This window comes from Bombina bombina, chromosome 5 (assembly GCF_027579735.1).
Source record: "Bombina bombina isolate aBomBom1 chromosome 5, aBomBom1.pri, whole genome shotgun sequence".
In the NCBI taxonomy this organism is placed as follows: Eukaryota; Metazoa; Chordata; class Amphibia; order Anura; family Bombinatoridae; genus Bombina; species Bombina bombina.
Window position 1 is genome coordinate 469,716,307 of NC_069503.1, and position 16,495 is coordinate 469,732,801.

Below are 16,495 nucleotides of genomic sequence, written 5' to 3' on the forward strand. Positions count from 1 at the left end.
TCTCAGACATTACTGGGGGAAAGGGCCACGCCCTTCCACAAGAATAATAGATTCCTTAGAAATTAGGATTTTTCTGACAGATGTCAGAAAGTCAAAACTTCTAAGCGCTTGTCAAGTTCTTCACTCTGTTCCACGTCCTTCCATAGCTCAGTGCATGGAAGTGGTAGGGTTGATGGTTGCAGCAATGGACATAGTTCCTTTTGCACGAATTCATCTAAGACCATTACAACTGTGCATGCTGAAACAGTGGAATGGGGACTCTACAGACTTGTCTCCAGTGATTCAAGTAGATCAGAAGACCAGAGAGTCACTCCATTGGTGGCTGACCCTGGACCATTTATCCCAGGGAATGAGCTTCCGCAGACCAGAGTGGGTCATTGTCACGACCGACGCCAGTCTAGTGGGCTGGGGCGCGGTCTGGGAATCCCTGAAAGCTCAGGGACTATGGTCTCTGGAAGAGTCTCTTCTCCCGATAAACATTCTGGAACTAAGAGCGATATTCAATGCTCTCAGGGCTTGGCCTCAGCTTGCAAAGGCCAGATTCATAAGATTCCAATCAGACATCATGACGACTGTTGCGTATATCAATCATCAGGGGGGAACAAGGAGTTCCCTAGCGATGAAAGAAGTGACCAAAATAATACAATGGGCGGAGGATCACTCCTGCCATCTATCTGCGATCCACATCCCAGGTGTGGAAAACTGGGAAGCGGATTATCTGAGTCGTCAGACTTTCCATCCGGGGGAGTGGGAACTCCACCCGGATATCTTTGCCCAGTTGACTCAATTATGGGGCATTCCAGACATGGATCTGATGGCGTCTCGTCAGAACTTCAAGGTTCCTTGTTACGGGTCCAGATCCAGGGATCCCAAGGCGACTCTAGTGGATGCACTAGTAGCACCTTGGACTTTCAACCTAGCTTATGTGTTCCCTCCGTTTCCTCTCATTCCCAGGCTGGTAGCCAGGATCAAACAGGAGAGGGCCTCGGTGATCTTGATAGCTCCTGCGTGGCCTCGCAGGACTTGGTATGCAGACCTGGTGAATATGTCATCGGTTCCACCATGGAAGCTACCTTTGAGACAGGACCTTCTTGTTCAGGGTCCATTCGAACATCCAAATCTGGTCTCCCTCCAGCTGACGGCTTGGAGATTGAACGCTTGATTCTATCAAAGCGTGGGTTTTCAGATTCTGTGATAGATACTCTGGTTCAGGCCAGAAAACCGGTAACTAGAAAGATTTACCATAAAATATGGAAAAGATATATCTGTTGGTGTGAATCCAAGGGATTACCATGGAATAAGATAAAAATTCCTAAGATTCTTTCCTTTCTGCAGGAAGCTTTGGATAAAGGATTATCTGCGAGTTCTCTAAATGGACAGATTTCTGCTTTATCTGTCTTATTACACAAACGACTGGCAGCTGTGCCAGATGTTCAAGCATTTGTTCAGGCTCTGGTCAGGATCAAGCCTGTTTACAGACCTTTGACTCCTCCCTGGAGTCTAAATCTAGTTCTTTCAGTTCTTCAAGGGGTTCTGTTTGAACCTCTACATTCCATAGATATTAAGTTATTATCTTGGAAAGTTTTGTTTTTGGTTGCTATTTCTTCTGCTAGAAGAGTTTCTGAGTTATCTGCTCTGCAGTGTACTCCGCCCTATCTGGTGTTCCATTCAGATAAGGTTGTTTTGCGTACTAAGCCTGGTTTTCTTCCAAAGGTTGTTTCCAACAAGAATATTAACCAGGAGATAGTTGTACCTTCTTTGTGTCCGAAACCAGTTTCAAAGAAGGAACGTTTGCTATACAACTTAGATGTAGTCCGTGCTCTAAAGTTCTACTTAGAAGCTACAAAAGATTTCAAACAAACATCTTCTCTGTTTGTTGTTTATTCTGGTAAAATGAGAGGTCAAAAAGCGACTTCTACCTCTCTTTCCTTTTGGCTTAAAAGCATCATCCGATTGGCTTACGAGACTGCCGGACGGCAGCCTCCTGAAAGAATCACAGCTCACTCCACTAGGGCTGTGGCTTCCACATGGGCCTTCAAGAACGAGGCTTCTGTTGATCAGATATGTAAGGCAGCGACTTGGTCTTCACTGCACACCTTTGCCAAATTTTACAAATTTGATACTTTTGCTTCTTCGGAGGCTATTTTTGGGAGAAAGGTTTTGCAAGCCGTGGTGCCTTCCGTTTAGGTAACCTGATTTGCTCCCTCCCTTCATCCGTGTCCTAAAGCTTTGGTATTGGTTCCCACAAGTAAGGATGACGCCGTGGACCGGACACACCCATGTTGGAGAAAACAGAATTTATGCTTACCTGATAAATTACTTTCTCCAACGGTGTGTCCGGTCCACGGCCCGCCCTGTTTTTTTTAATCAGGTCTGATGAATTATTTTCTCTAACTACAGTAACCACGGTACCATATGGTTTCTCCTATAATTTTCCTCCTGTCCGTCGGTCGAATGACTGGGGTGGGCGGAGCCTAGGAGGGACTATATGGCCAGCTTTGCTGGGACTCTTTGCCATTTCCTGTTGGGGAAGAGATATTCCCACAAGTAAGGATGACGCCGTGGACCGGACACACCGTTTGAGAAAGTAATTTATCAGGTAAGCATAAATTCTGTTTTTTTCCACAGGTCCATGTGAGGTGGTAGGAAGCCCCTCTCATAGCAAGTGAGCTGTCCTGCTGCCGGACAGGTTTTTGAGGTAAGTGCCTATTTCTTTCCCAATTTTGATATAGGAGCATTTGGCACTTTGACAGTTAATTCTGTCTAAATACACAATCATCTTTCTTGGTTAACAGTTTATTGTATTACAGTTTTGCCGGCACTGGGGATGTTTGGCTCAGCTTATGTTTTCACTCTGGTGTACATGTTTTTTTATTTGTGTATTAATGACTACCGGGAGGTTTGTTAGGCCACGCCCACAGTAGACGGGCTAATTTGAGATAGCAAGGACGTTTTTGGTGCCCTTTTAGCTGTTTACTGTTGTTCCTGGATGTTGCAGCTCTGTTGCATAGCTCCTCAGAGGTGGTTCAGCGTTCTCTCCGGTGCGGCTGTATGGGGGTCCGGATCATTTTCTGACTTTGTTTCCGGCAGCAAGGAGGTCGGGTAGGCACCTCAGCAGAGCTTGCTGAGGTGTGAAGGTTGCCTGTTTTTTTGTGGGGCTGTTGCTTTGTTTATATTTAAGTTTGTCTGAATTTCAGGGACTATAACGCTTGTGTCTCTTTTTGCATTCATTTTGTGAAAAATTGTTGCTGCTGTTTATTTAAGGATTTTCTAGTTTAAATTTTAAACACTTTTTTTTTAAAGGGACAGTAACGTTTTTATTTTGATGATTTTGATGATTTTCTGAATTGAACTTTTTTTTATTGATTTAAAGTTTTTTCCTTTGGAATAAGATGAACCAAGAGGCCCTGCAAGCTGTTGCTTGTTCTCTATGTTTATTTTGAAATATTTTTATTTAGGTTTTTGTACATGCTTACATAAAACAGCAACAAAACAAATAATAATCCAAAGATTCCAACATTACTTATGCTCAACTCTCATTTGTGAAATAGTTAAATGACAAACGCTTTTATACCTTCTGTTGCTCTTTATCTATGGCGTGATCCGCCTTTCCGCATCTCCTGCTCTCCCCCCCCTTTTAGAGGCCTCGTGGTAGTGAATGTAAGGTTCCCATTGCAACAAGAATGCTTCCCTAGTATTTAGGGTTTCAGCTACTGCGCTCGCTTTCTCAAAGTGATAAGTTATTTTTTGCTTTACCCTTTCAAAACTGGGTGGGGCACTCTTCCAAAATTGGACAACACTCAACCTAACTATAGTGCAGATCCACATAACTAGTTTGTTATTATGTTTGGTGAAATCCCCAATCGGGAAGTGTAGTAAGGCCTGTTCCATAGTTAAAGTCACCCTCTTCTGGAATATCTCGCTAATGATTTTAGAGGTATGGTCCCAAATTTCCTTTGCGTATCTACAACTCCAACACATGTGTGTGTAGGTCCCTGTTTCCCCACATCCCCTGTAACACAATTTAGTTAGTGGGTCATTTCCTCCTCCCGGTCTAGCCGGGTACAGGTACCACCGAAAGGCCACCTTTATAAAATTTTCCTTGAGTGTTGCGTTTTGTGAGAAAGATAACCCGCCCATAAGGTTTTCTGTCCACTTTTCGACTGACCACGTTTTCCCTGTGTCCTGTTCCCATTTTACCATGAGGTGAGATTTGTTAGCTTTCGGTGGCCGGTTGAAGATTTTGTAAAGGGCAGAGATACCTCCCCTTATATGATGAGTTGACAAACCAAATGTTTCTAATGTAGTGCATGGCGGGGCTCTTTCACTACCCATTATCTGTTGAACCCTAGATTTTAATTGTAAGTAATGGTACCAAATATGTTTATCTTCAGGGTCAAGGGCTTGGTATTGATCATAGGTCATCAGAGACCCTTCTTTATATGCATCTGCTATCCTATACAACCCTTTGTTGCTCCATTTCTGTTGTGTGGCTGTGTCGATAAGCGAATGTTGAGTTATCAAAGGGGTTATTTTCGATTTCTCATTGAGTAGAGGAAATTTTAAATTTAGCTTTTTCCAAATGTATAGAGTATGTTGTATAGCAATGTAGTCACATTTTTTGTGTGGAGTAGTGTTATGTGGGGTCCATAATAAGTTAGATACTGGAAAAATGTTTAGAATCTTAGATTCAATATGAACCCATTGTGATAAGTTACTGGTGTGGAACCACTTCAAGGTTTGTGCCATACGGGCCGAATAGTAGTAAGAGACTAGGTTAGGAAGTCCCCCCCTTCCTATCAGTGCACATGATTTGTTTATTAATCCTCGCCCTCTTACCCTGCCATATGAAGTTAAGAATGTCCCTTTGGAGCTTGTGCAGTTCCGTGAGTGGTAGTGTTATTGGCAGGGATCGAAATAAGTATAGTAGCTTGGGGAGTAAAGACATCTTTATAGATATTATTCTCCCATATAAGGATAGTTTCAGTTTCATCCATTTTGCTAACAGCCCTCTGGCATGTGCAAACATTGGTAAATAATTCAAGTGGTTAAGGGAATGTATATTGTTGGATAGATTGATTCCAAGGTATTTGATGGATTTTTTTGGCCAACTGAATGAGAAGTTTAATTCCATTAATTTTTTGGTGTGTTGTGGCAATTTAATGCCGAACGCTTCGCATTTACTCATTTTTTTTGTAACCTGAAATGCGTCCAAAATGTTGTATTAAGTCATACACTGGGGGTAGGGAAAGCAATGGTCTAATCAGTGTTAGTATTACGTCATCTGCAAATAATGAAGTTTTATGGTCAGTCTGTCCTATTGTGATTCCAGAAATGTCTTGATTGTCTCGTATTTTAATTGCTAAGGGTTCTATACTTAACGCAAAAAGTAGTGGAGAGAGCGGGCAACCCTGACGTGTTCCATTGTTAATGTGTATTGAATGAGACCGATATCCGGAAAGTTTAACATAAGCAGTGGGGTAAGAATACAATGATTTTAATGCGTCCGTAAAAGGACCCTTAATTCCCACCCTACACAGTACCGCAAACATAAAGTCCCAATCGATCCTGTCGAACGCCTTCTCTGCGTCCAAAGATAGGAACAGAGAAGGCGTTCCCCTAACTGTGGCTATATTGATTAAGTCTATTATTTTCCTCGTGTTGTCTGGGGCTTCCCTTTGCATAATAAACCCAACTTGATCGCGGTGTATTAATTTGGTGAGGAGGGGGTTGAGACGATTAGCTAAAATTTTGGTGAATAGTTTTATATCTTGATTAATTAGTGAGATGGGCCTGTAATTTCGACAGTGGTTTTTATTTTTTCCTGGTTTTGGTATAACTGAGATTCTCGCCATTAATAATTCCTTGGGTATTTCCTTACCCTGAAGCATTGAATTAAAAACCTGGGCTAGTTGCGGAACTAGTAGGGGTTGCAGAGTTTTATAGAAAAGCCCAGAGTAACCGTCGGGGCCTGGGGCTTTTGACCCTTTGAGGTTCTTAATACAAAATTTTATTTCCTTGTGAGTTATAGGTCTATTTAGGGAATCGCATTCATCTGTGGTGATGGCGGAGAGGGAGCTGTTTCCCAAAAAGTGTTGTAGTTCTGTAGTCATGTCCTTGCCAGTATTACTAGTCTTTAAGTTATATAATCTACTGTAATAGTCTGCAAAAATGTTCGCAATGTCTTTGGGATCATTGGTGATTTTATTGTCTAATGTTTGCAGCTGGGGGATTGTAGTGGTTCTGGTGATTTCCTTCAGTTTGTTAGCAAGCATTTTATCTGGTTTGTTTCCGTATATGTAGTACTGGGTATCAGTTACTTTTATTGATCTAAGTGCCTCTTTGTTTAGGAGTTTATCCAATTCTTCATTTATTGCTTTTAATTGTTTAGATATGGTGTTTGTAGGGTGTGTGCTAAATTGTAATCTTAAATTATTTGCTTCTAATCTTAGCTTTGTTTTAGTAGCTTCCGTGAGTGTACGTTGTTTGGCTGATTCTGCAATCAGGAGCCCTCTAATGTATGCTTTCAAGGCTCCCCACTCGAGGATTGGATTATTAGTGGAGCCATCATTAAGTTCAATAAATTCTCTAACTTGTTGTTGTACCCTATCTAAGATCACACTATCCTGGAGCAAAATGGGGTCATAGGTCCATAGTCTGAGTGGGTTAATCATTCCCGCCAAAGAAACTGTCACAATAGAGTGGTCTGACCAAGAGCAATTTTTAATTGAAGCTCTGATTAGCAGGGGCATTAGAATTTTACTGATAAGAATATAGTCTCTTCTGGAGTGTGTTGTATGTGCTGGAGAGTAATATGTGTAATCCCTGACATTTTGGTTCAATGACCGCCAACTGTCTGTCAGGTTGTGATCTGTAACAAAGTCTAAAAGAACCCTACTCCTCTTTTTGGACGAGTCACCCTGTGTAAAGGCTTGATTCGTCCTGTCTACTCTATCATTCATAGTGCAGTTGAAGTCACCTCCTACAATCATTTTATGTCTTTTCCATAAAGTGAGATGTTTACTTAACTTGGAAATAAAGTTTGCCTGTTGATCGTTTGGGGCATATATGTTGACTATTAAGACAGGAGTGTTTTGTAATGTTCCCTTTATTATTAAGAATCTCCCCTCTCTATCCTTCACAACCGATTCTTTGTGAAAATTCAAAGTTGAGTGAATTAGTATTGAGACCCCGCATTTTTTTTTTAGGTCCTATGGCGTGATATTGTGTAGGAAAGGCTTTATCCCAATATTTGGGGGTGAATTTAGGTGTGAAGTGTGTTTCCTGCAGCATTACTATATGTGCGTTAAGAGCTTTATATTCTAAGATTGCTTTCTTCCTCTTGACATCTGAGTTTAACCCTCTTACGTTATGTGAAATTATGTTTATTGACATGATGTGTCTGTGTGGGGGGAGTAGCTTAACCGGTACCTGTGATCATACAAGTGGGGGACCCAAATCCTGAATTCCTGAGGGAGAGCAGTGCGGACCTTTCCATTTGTTGTCTCCTCATTCGAAGAGCACACCAAAACTGTATTGTGAGCAGAGGAATGGCAAATTTTAATATTCAACAATGAGGTATACCTAGAAGAGAGAGAGCAAATATCATAAATTTCAATAAAGAGAGCGAGACTCGCACCAAAAAGAAGAGCAATGTTTTTAACCATAGTTTTTATATGCAACATTTAGCCCAGCAATAAATGTGGTAAAAATAATATAGAATGCAAAAAGGACTATATTCTAATATGGTGCTATTAATCCAAGATCGGAGGAGATAATCTCTTCCTGTAATTATTCGGAAACTTTACAACTCTGAAACTATGAAATAAGAAGAACAAAGTTCAAACTGGTAACTTGTAGATGGCATGTAAGAGCCTGTGTTCATGAGCTCAAATCCGCTCAAACAGTCTATGGGCCAAACCTGTATCACTGAAGTTTATGTACTAAACCTCTGAATTAAGCTGAGGAGTCTTCATCTTCGGTGAGGTGGGCCGCCTGTGTGGTGCTGCTCATCTTCGTTTTCTGTCTCTTAGCTTTACCATTTTTCCCCACTGGGGTCCATTCTCTTTGGATAGATTTCTTCTGGGGTTCTGGAATGGCGGGTGAGGTAGGAAGATCCGTTTGGATTTTTAGGCGGTCTAGTATGGCTTTTCCTTCTTCCAGAGTGGAGCATGCGTAGTTGTTGTTTTGGTAGGAAAAGGTAAGCTTAAAGGGGAAATTCCACCTGTATTTAATGTGCTCCTTGGTGAGGGCTGTGGTTATAGGTTTCAAATTTCTTCTCTTCCGTAATGTAATGGGGGCAAGGTCTGCAAAAATCTGTATGATGTTACCTTCGAACTCAATGCATTTTTTTTCTCTGGCAGCTTTCATGATGAGCTCTTTCACATGGTAGTAATGCATTTTAAGAACTACGTCCCTATTTGCATTTTGCTGAGGTCTTGTAAGGGCTCTATGTACTCTATCCATTAGTAATAGGGGTAGATCAAGGTCAGGCACCAGCTGTTGAAACAAATCTGTCATGGTGGCTTCTAGGTCTTTATAAGATTCCGGAAGGTCTCTGATTCGCAAGTTAGATCTACGTGATCTATTTTCAAGATCTTCAAGCTGGTCCTCTAGTTTAGTTATGTAGGATGTGTTGTCCTGAATGGAGTTTTTAATATCTGGGATTTCTTCAGCCAAATTGTCTAGTCTATCCTCAATTTCTGCCGTTCTTCCACCAATTTCTTTGATATCTTGTCTAATCTCTTGTAAAGCTGTTTTAAGTTCTTCCTGGAACAAGGATTTAATCTGAGACAGTAGATCTCTATTGGGGTCCTCTGGTTGAATGATTTCAGGGCCCCCTAAGTTGCTCGTTGACGGGCTAGTGGTTGTAGCTGGGTTATTTTTATCTGCGCTTTTCTGTTTCAATTGTGACCTAGAAAGGCACTCCTTAACGGTTTGGGACTTATTTTTCATGCTGTGTTGTTTTATAGAGCGCAATAGAAGACTGTTTGGAAGAGGGTAGGAGACACTCTGGTGTATTGTGGGGATGGTAGTTCCCTTATAATTCTCAGGATTTGGCTTGGAAATTAACTTATTATGCACATGACTGCTATTATCCAATAAGTAATTGGAATTACATGCTGTATAGGTTTATTGCCCTGCTCCACTTCTCTGCTCTTACATTAAAGCAACAGGTGGCAGAGGTCTGAAGCTGAGGAAAGTGTTGTAGTGTCCCTCTCGTCAATTGACTTATAGGCCCCAAATGAGTCTCTCTCAAAATTCCCAGACCGCCTCTAATAAGTGTAGCTTCCTGGGTTGAGAGTTCCGTTCTGATGAGCCTAAGGAGAGGGTTTGTGAGTTACTTATTAAATTCTAAAGTTTGGGAGCATGCCCCGCTGTGGAATTCTAGCACAGTGCATGCCCTATAGGTGTGGATAATGAGCGTAGATTTAAAATGGCGTCCTTCCCGCCGTCTGACTATGCTGTGACTGTTACTGGGAATGATGCCGCCCGAACCCCTCTGGTTGATAATGAGTGTGTTTGAGTGTCCCTCAAAATCTCTTGCTGTTTTCTGGCTAGAAGTGAAGAGAAAGTCTTACGTGTTGTTTATCTCCGGTTCTCCACAGGCTCCTGCCACGTGGGCCAATTCGCCTCTTTCTCCGTTCCCGTGTAGGGATGCAGCTACTGTTCTATGCCGGTCCCGGCAGTTGCTAACGTCCCCCGGGTGACAACAGCGTCAGATGAGCTTGCGACACTGAACCTGGCAGTCACCGGAGCGGAGCCCCGACCCTCCGGTCACTGCTGCGTACTCCTAAAGGCCTCAAGTTTTGAGCAAGCGGGTTGAAATGGGACCCGATCTTCAGGGTATCACCCCAGAGCTTGGTGCTGCTTTTGTAAGCCCCTATAATACTTTTTGCAACTCAGAGGAACTATATAGTGACAGAAAAAAGCACTTTGTTAGTCTCAAAGTGCAGAGCTCCTCTAAGACGCGTCTGTCTCTCACGGCAGTTAGCTCCGCCCCTCCTTGTTCTCTATGTTTAAATACTAATGTTGAACCTCTTATCCCTTTTTGTTCCTCTTGTAATTGAGAAAACATTATATTACAAGGATAGACTATGATTCTGAGCCTTCATTGTCTAGGGCGGAAGTTGTTCAGGAGTCCCCTGTTCAGGCTAATCCGCAGCTTTCTCCTCATACTTCCCAATCTTCTGCAGTGCCCTGTGTTTCGTCTCAGGTTGTTTTTTCCTTGCAGCATATGGCTACCCATATATCTTCTGCAGTATCTGAGGCTTTGTCTGCTTTTCCTATGTCATAGGGGAAGCGCAAGAGGAAGTTTAAGGTTTCTGATTCTGTTGCAATTGTGTCTAGTGTTTCTTCTCATAAGTCTGAGGAGGAAGATACTTCAGTAGCATCTGAGGGTGAGATCTCGGATTCTGATAGTGTAAATCCTTCTTCTGAACCTGAGGTTGTTTCCTTTAGGTTTAAGCTGGAGCACCTCCGTTTGTTACTCAAGGAGGCTTTGGCTACCTTGGATGACTGAGGAATGGTTATTCCTAAGAAATCTAGTAAATTTAATAAGTTTTTTTATGTCCCTTCCTCGGTGGAAGTTTTTCCTTTACCAGATCGTGTTTCAGATATTTTAGGAAGAGGTTTCCTATTTGCTGATTCTATTAAAGAATCTTGGCAGATGGTTCCTAAGGTGGAGGGAGCATTTTTCACTCTGACAAAGAGGACCAGTATTCCTATTGAGGACAGTTGTTCCCTTTAAATATCCTATGGATAAGAAGTTGGAAGCTTTGCTTAAAAAGATTTATGTTCAAAAGGGGTATCAATGGCAACCGGCTTCATGTATTGCTACGGTTACTAGTGTGGCGGCATATTGGTTTGATGCATTGTCTGATTCTATTCAGCAAGATACTCCTCTTGAAGAAATTCAAGATAGAATCAAGGCTTTGAAGTTGGCTAATTCCTTTTATTGCAGATGCTTCTCTACTGGTCATCAAGTTGGGAGCTAAAATTTCTGGTTTTGCCATTTTATCTCGCAGAGCTTTATGGTTAAAATCCTGGTCTGCGGATGTGTCCTCTAAGTCTAAGCTTTTGTCTATTCCTTACATGGATAAGACCTTGTTTGGGCCAGGTTTGGCTGGGATTATTTCTGATATTATGGGAGGGAAGGGGCATTCTCTTCCTTAGGATAAAATAAACAGAAGGGTCAGTAGAGTAATTTTCGTTCCTTTCGTAACTTCTCTGGTAAATCTTCCTCTTCTTCCTCCAAGCAGGAACATTCCAATCCATCTTGGAAGTCAAATCAGTCTTGGAATAAGGGGAAGCAGTCCAGGAAGCCTGTTGCTGACTCAAAATCAGCATGAAGGGTCTGCCCCCGATCTGGGAATGGATCTTGTGGTGGGCAGACTCTCTTTCGTCGCTCAAGCTTGGGTTCGAGATGTTCAGGATCCCTGGGTGGTAGATATTGTGTCCCAGGGTTACAAACTGGAGTTCAAGAATTTTCCTCCCAGAGGCAGGTTTCTTCTTTCCAGGTTATCTGTAAACCAGATTAAAGGAGAGGTGTTCTTACGTTGTGTTCAGAATCTTTCTGACATGGGAGTGATAGTTCCGGTTCAGGAACAGGGTCTGGGTTTCTATTCCAATCTCTTTCTCATTCCCAAAAAGGAGAGAACTTTCAGACCTATTTTAGATCTCAAGAGTGTAAACCGGTTCTGTTTTTCAAAATGTAAACTATTTGTTCCATTCTTCCTTTGGTTCAGGAAGGTCAGCTCATGACCGCAGTGGATCTAAAGGATGCGTATCTGCATATTCCCATTCACAGGGATCATTACAGGTTCCTAAGGTTTGCATTTCTAGACAAACATTTTCCGTTTGTAGCTCTTCCTTTTGGTCTGGCAACAGCTCCCAGAATTTTTTCAAAGGTTCTGGGAGCATTGTTGGCGGTGTTTCGATTGAAGGGTGTTGCAGTGGCTCCTTATCTGGACAACATTCTAGTTCAGGCTCCATCTTTTCAACTAGAAAACTCCCACACTGAGTTGTTGTTGTTGTCTTTTCTGCGCTCCCACGGTTGGAAGGTGAATTTAGGAAAAAGTTCCTTAATTCCGGCTACAAGAGTGGTATTTATGGGGACCATTATAGATTCTCTAGAGATGAAAATTTTTCTGACAGAAGCAAGGAAGTCAAAGATTATTAATACGTGTCTTGCTCTTCAGTCCCTTCCTCGGCCGTCAGTGGCTCAGTGCATGGAGGTTATTGGTCTGATGGTTTCAGTCATGGACATCATTCTGTTTGCTCGACTCCATCTAAGACCTCTGCAGTTATGCTTGCTCAGGCAGTGGAACAGGGTTTATGCAAATCTATCTCCAAAGATTGTTCTAGATCAGATGTCCAGAGATTCTCTTCCATGGTGGTTGTCTCAGGATCTTCTCTCTCAGGTAACTTGCTTTCGCCTGGGTAATTGTAACTACAGATGCCAGTTTGCTGGGGTGCTGTCTGGGGTTCATTAAGGGCTCAGAGTATATGGACTCTGGAGGAGTTGGTTCTTCCAATAAATGTTTTGGAACTGAGATCAATTTTCAATACTCATCTAGCCTGGCCTCAGCTAGCTTCAACCCAGTTTATCAGGTTTCAGTCGGACAACATAACGTCAGTGGCTTACATCAATCATCAGGGAGGAACTCAGAGTTCCTTGGTCATGACAGAGGTAGCCAAGATTATTCAGTGGGCTGAGATTCACAACTGTTGTCTGTCTGCTATCCACATTCCAGGGGTGGACAATTGGGAAGCGGATTTTCTGAGCAGATAGACTTTCTTTCATGTAATTGGCAAGAGTCCATGAGCTAGTGACGTATGGGATATACAATCCTACCAGGAGGGGCAAAGTTTCCCAAACGTTAAAATGCCTATAAATACACCCCTCACCACACCCACAATTCAGGTTTACAAACTGTGCCTCCCTATGGAGGTAGTGAAGTAAGTTTGTGCTTGATTTTCTTCTGTGATACGCGCTTTTCAGCATTTTGAAGCCAGATTCCTCTGAGTACAATGTTTGTCAGAGGGATGTGAAGGCAGTATCACCTATTGATTCTATGGTTTTCGTGGGAAATCTCTTAATAGATTCATCTCCTACCTCCCTTTTCAGATCGACAATATACTCTCATACTCCATTACCTCTACTGATACTTTTTCAGTACTGGTTTGGCTATCTGCTATATGTGGATGAGTGTCTTTCGGTAAGTCTGTTTTCATTATTTAAGACACTCTCAGCTATGGTTTGGCACTTTATGTATTAATATAAAGTTTTAAATATATGTATTGTACTTATTTGCCATGAGTCAGGTTTATGTATATTTCCTTTTGCAGACTATCAGTTTCAAATTGGGAAACATATTTAGGAAGTTTTTTTCTTACCTGGTGTATACTCTTTTCTTCAAAATTGACTGCTTTTTCATTAAATTTCGCTGGCAAAATTAGGATCGCGAGGTCACAAAATGCTGATATTTATTGCGTTATTCTTGGCTTGAGAATTTTTTGGCGCGAAGGTACGTTCGGTGACACAAATTCGTCATTTCTGGTGTCTTAGTTGACGCCAGGTTTCCTTGCACAAGGTTGCATCTGCCATTACGTTAGTTGCGTCATTTCCGGTTGTCGTTAGCGCCAAAATTTTTTAATTTGCGTTGTGTGTCATACTTGGCGCCAAATAATTAAATTATTTAAACCCCACTTCCTATATGCCTTTTGCTCTTTTTTATGCTCAGAGGGCTATGCGGTTTGCATTTTTTCCCCATTCCTGAAACTGCCATATAAGGAAATTGATAATTTTGCTTAATATGATGTTTTTTTCTCTTACATTTGCAAAATGTCTCAAACTGATCCTGTCTCAGAAACCACAGTTGGAATCCTGCTGCCTGATAACAGTTCTACCAAAGCTAAGTGTATCTGTTGTAAGTTTGTGGAGATTATATCTCCACCTGTAGTATGTAACAGTTGTCATGAAAAGCTTTTGCATGCAGAGAATGTATCCATCAATACTAGTACAATGCCTGTTGTTCCTTCAACATCTGATGTACATGATATCTCTGTGAATATTAAAGATTTTATTTCTGATGCAATTCAGAAGGCTTTGTCTGCTATTTCGCCTTCTAATAAACGTAAAGGTCTTTTAAAACTTCTCATAAGATTGATGAAATTTCAAATGATCGACAACATACTGAATGATCCTCCTCTGATGAGGATCTATCTGATTCCGAAGATCCTACTTCAGATATTGACACTGACAAATCTACTTATCTCTTAAAGATGGAGTATATTTGTAAATTATTAAAAGAAGTGTTGGTTACTTTGGATATTGAGGAATCTAGTTCTCTTGAAAATTAGTAAACTTTTAAATTCTGTTTACAAACCTCCTGTGGTTACTCCAGAGGTTTTCCAGTTCCTGATGCTATTTCTGATATGATTTCTAAGGAATGGAATAGGCCTGGTACTTCTTTAATTCCTTCTTCTAGGTTGAAGAAGTTGTATCTTTTGCCAGCAGCTAGATTTGAGTTTTGGGAAAAAAATCCCCAAAGTTGATGGGGCTATTTCTACTCTTGCCAAACGTACTACTATTCCTATGGAAGATAGTACTTCTTTTAAGGATCCTTTAGATAGGAAACTTGAATCTTATCTAAGAAAAGCTTATTTATTTTCTGGCTATATTCTTAGGCCTGCTATATCCATGGCTGATGTTACAGCTGCATCCATTTTTGGTTGGAAGGCTTAGCGCAACAGGAAACAGATTCTGATTTGTCTTGTATTGTTCGCTTGCTTCAACATGCTAATCATTTTATCTGTGATGCTATTTTTGTTATCAAAATTGATGTTAAATCTATATCTTTGATGCTATTTTAGCTAGAAGAGCTTTGTGGCTTAAATATTGGAATGCTGACATGGTATCTAAGTCTAGATTACCATCTCTTTCTTTCCAAGGTAACAATTTATTTGATTCTCAGTTGGATTCAATTATTTCCACGGTCATTAGGGGGGAAGGGAGTTTTTTTGCCTCAGGATAAAAGACCTAAGGGTAATTCTAAAGCTTCTAATCGTTTTCATTCTTTTTCACAGAATAAGTAACACAACGCCAATCCTTCCCTCAAAGAATCTGGTTCCAATAGGAAACCTTCAAGTTGGAATAAATTTAAGCCCTTTAAGAAACCAAAGCCAGACCCCAAGTCTGCATGAAGGTGCGGCCCTCATTTCAGCTCAGCTGGTGGGGGCAGATTGAAATTTTTCCAAAACATTTGGACAGATTCTGTCCAAAATCAGTGGATTCAGAGTATTGTCTCTCAAGGGTATCGAATAGGATTCAGAGTAAGACCTCCTGTGAGAAGATTTTTTCTTTCACACGTCCCAGTGAAGGCTCAGGCTTTTCTGAAGTGTGTTTCAGATCTAGAGCTTTCAGGGGTAATTACACCAGTTCTGTTTCAGGAACAGGGTCTGGGGTTTTATTCAAATCTATTCATTGTCCCAAAAAAAGAAAATTCATTCAGGCCAGTTCTGGATCTGAACATTTTGAATCGTTTTGTAAGAGTGCCAACTTTCAAAATGGTAATATATTCTGATTCATCCAGGCCACTATCGGATTCTGAGATTCTCTTTTCTAGACCAGCATTACCAATTTGTCGCTCTTCCATTTGGCCTAGCGACACTTCCAAGAATTTTCTTGAAGGTTCTCGGTGCCCTACTTATCAGAAAACAGGGTATTGCAGTGTTTCTTTATTTGGACGATATCTTGATATTGGCTCAGTCTTTACATTCTGCCGAATCTCACACGAATCAACTAGTGTTGTTTCTTCAAAGACATGGTTGGAGGATTAATTTACCGAAAAGTTCCTTGATTCCTCAGACAAGGGTCACCTTTTTAGGTTTCCAGATAGAGACAGAGTCATGGACACTGAATCTAACAGACAAGAGACAAATGAAATTGGTTTCAGCTTGTCAAAACCTTCAGTCTCGATCATTTCCTTTAGTGGCTATGTGCATGGAAGTTTTTGGTCTCATGACTGTAGCATCGGACGCGATCCTCTTTGCTCGTTTTCATACGAGACCTCTTCAGCTTTGTATGCTGAATCAATGATGCAGGGATTATACAAGGATATCACAGTCAATATCCTTAAATCCCAATGTTCGACTCTCTCTGACTTGGTGGTTAGACCATCATCGTATAGTACAAGGCAGCAACTTGGTCACCTATGTATACTTTTACCAAATGTTACCATTTTGATGCATTTGCCTTTTCTTCTGCTACTTTTTGTTGGAAAGTTCTGCAAGCCACAATGCCTGTTTAGTGTCATTACCTGTCTTAACTTTTTCATCACACCCTATTTCATGGTTATCTTGTGGACTTCACAGCTTGGATATAGGATCCCACATGTGATGGCTCATAACCTCTCCCCATCTTATGAAAGAAAAAAAAAATTATGCTTACCTGATAAATTCTTTTCTTTCATGATGGTAAGAGTACAGAAGA

At 41.2% G+C, this 16,495-nt stretch overlaps 1 protein-coding gene across 1 annotated transcript in view; it reads left to right on the forward strand.

Moving 5' to 3' along the window:
* KIF15 (kinesin family member 15) overlaps positions 1 to 16,495 on the forward strand; it is a 417,226-nt gene that overhangs the window by 276,622 nt on the left and 124,109 nt on the right. The window lies entirely within an intron of this gene.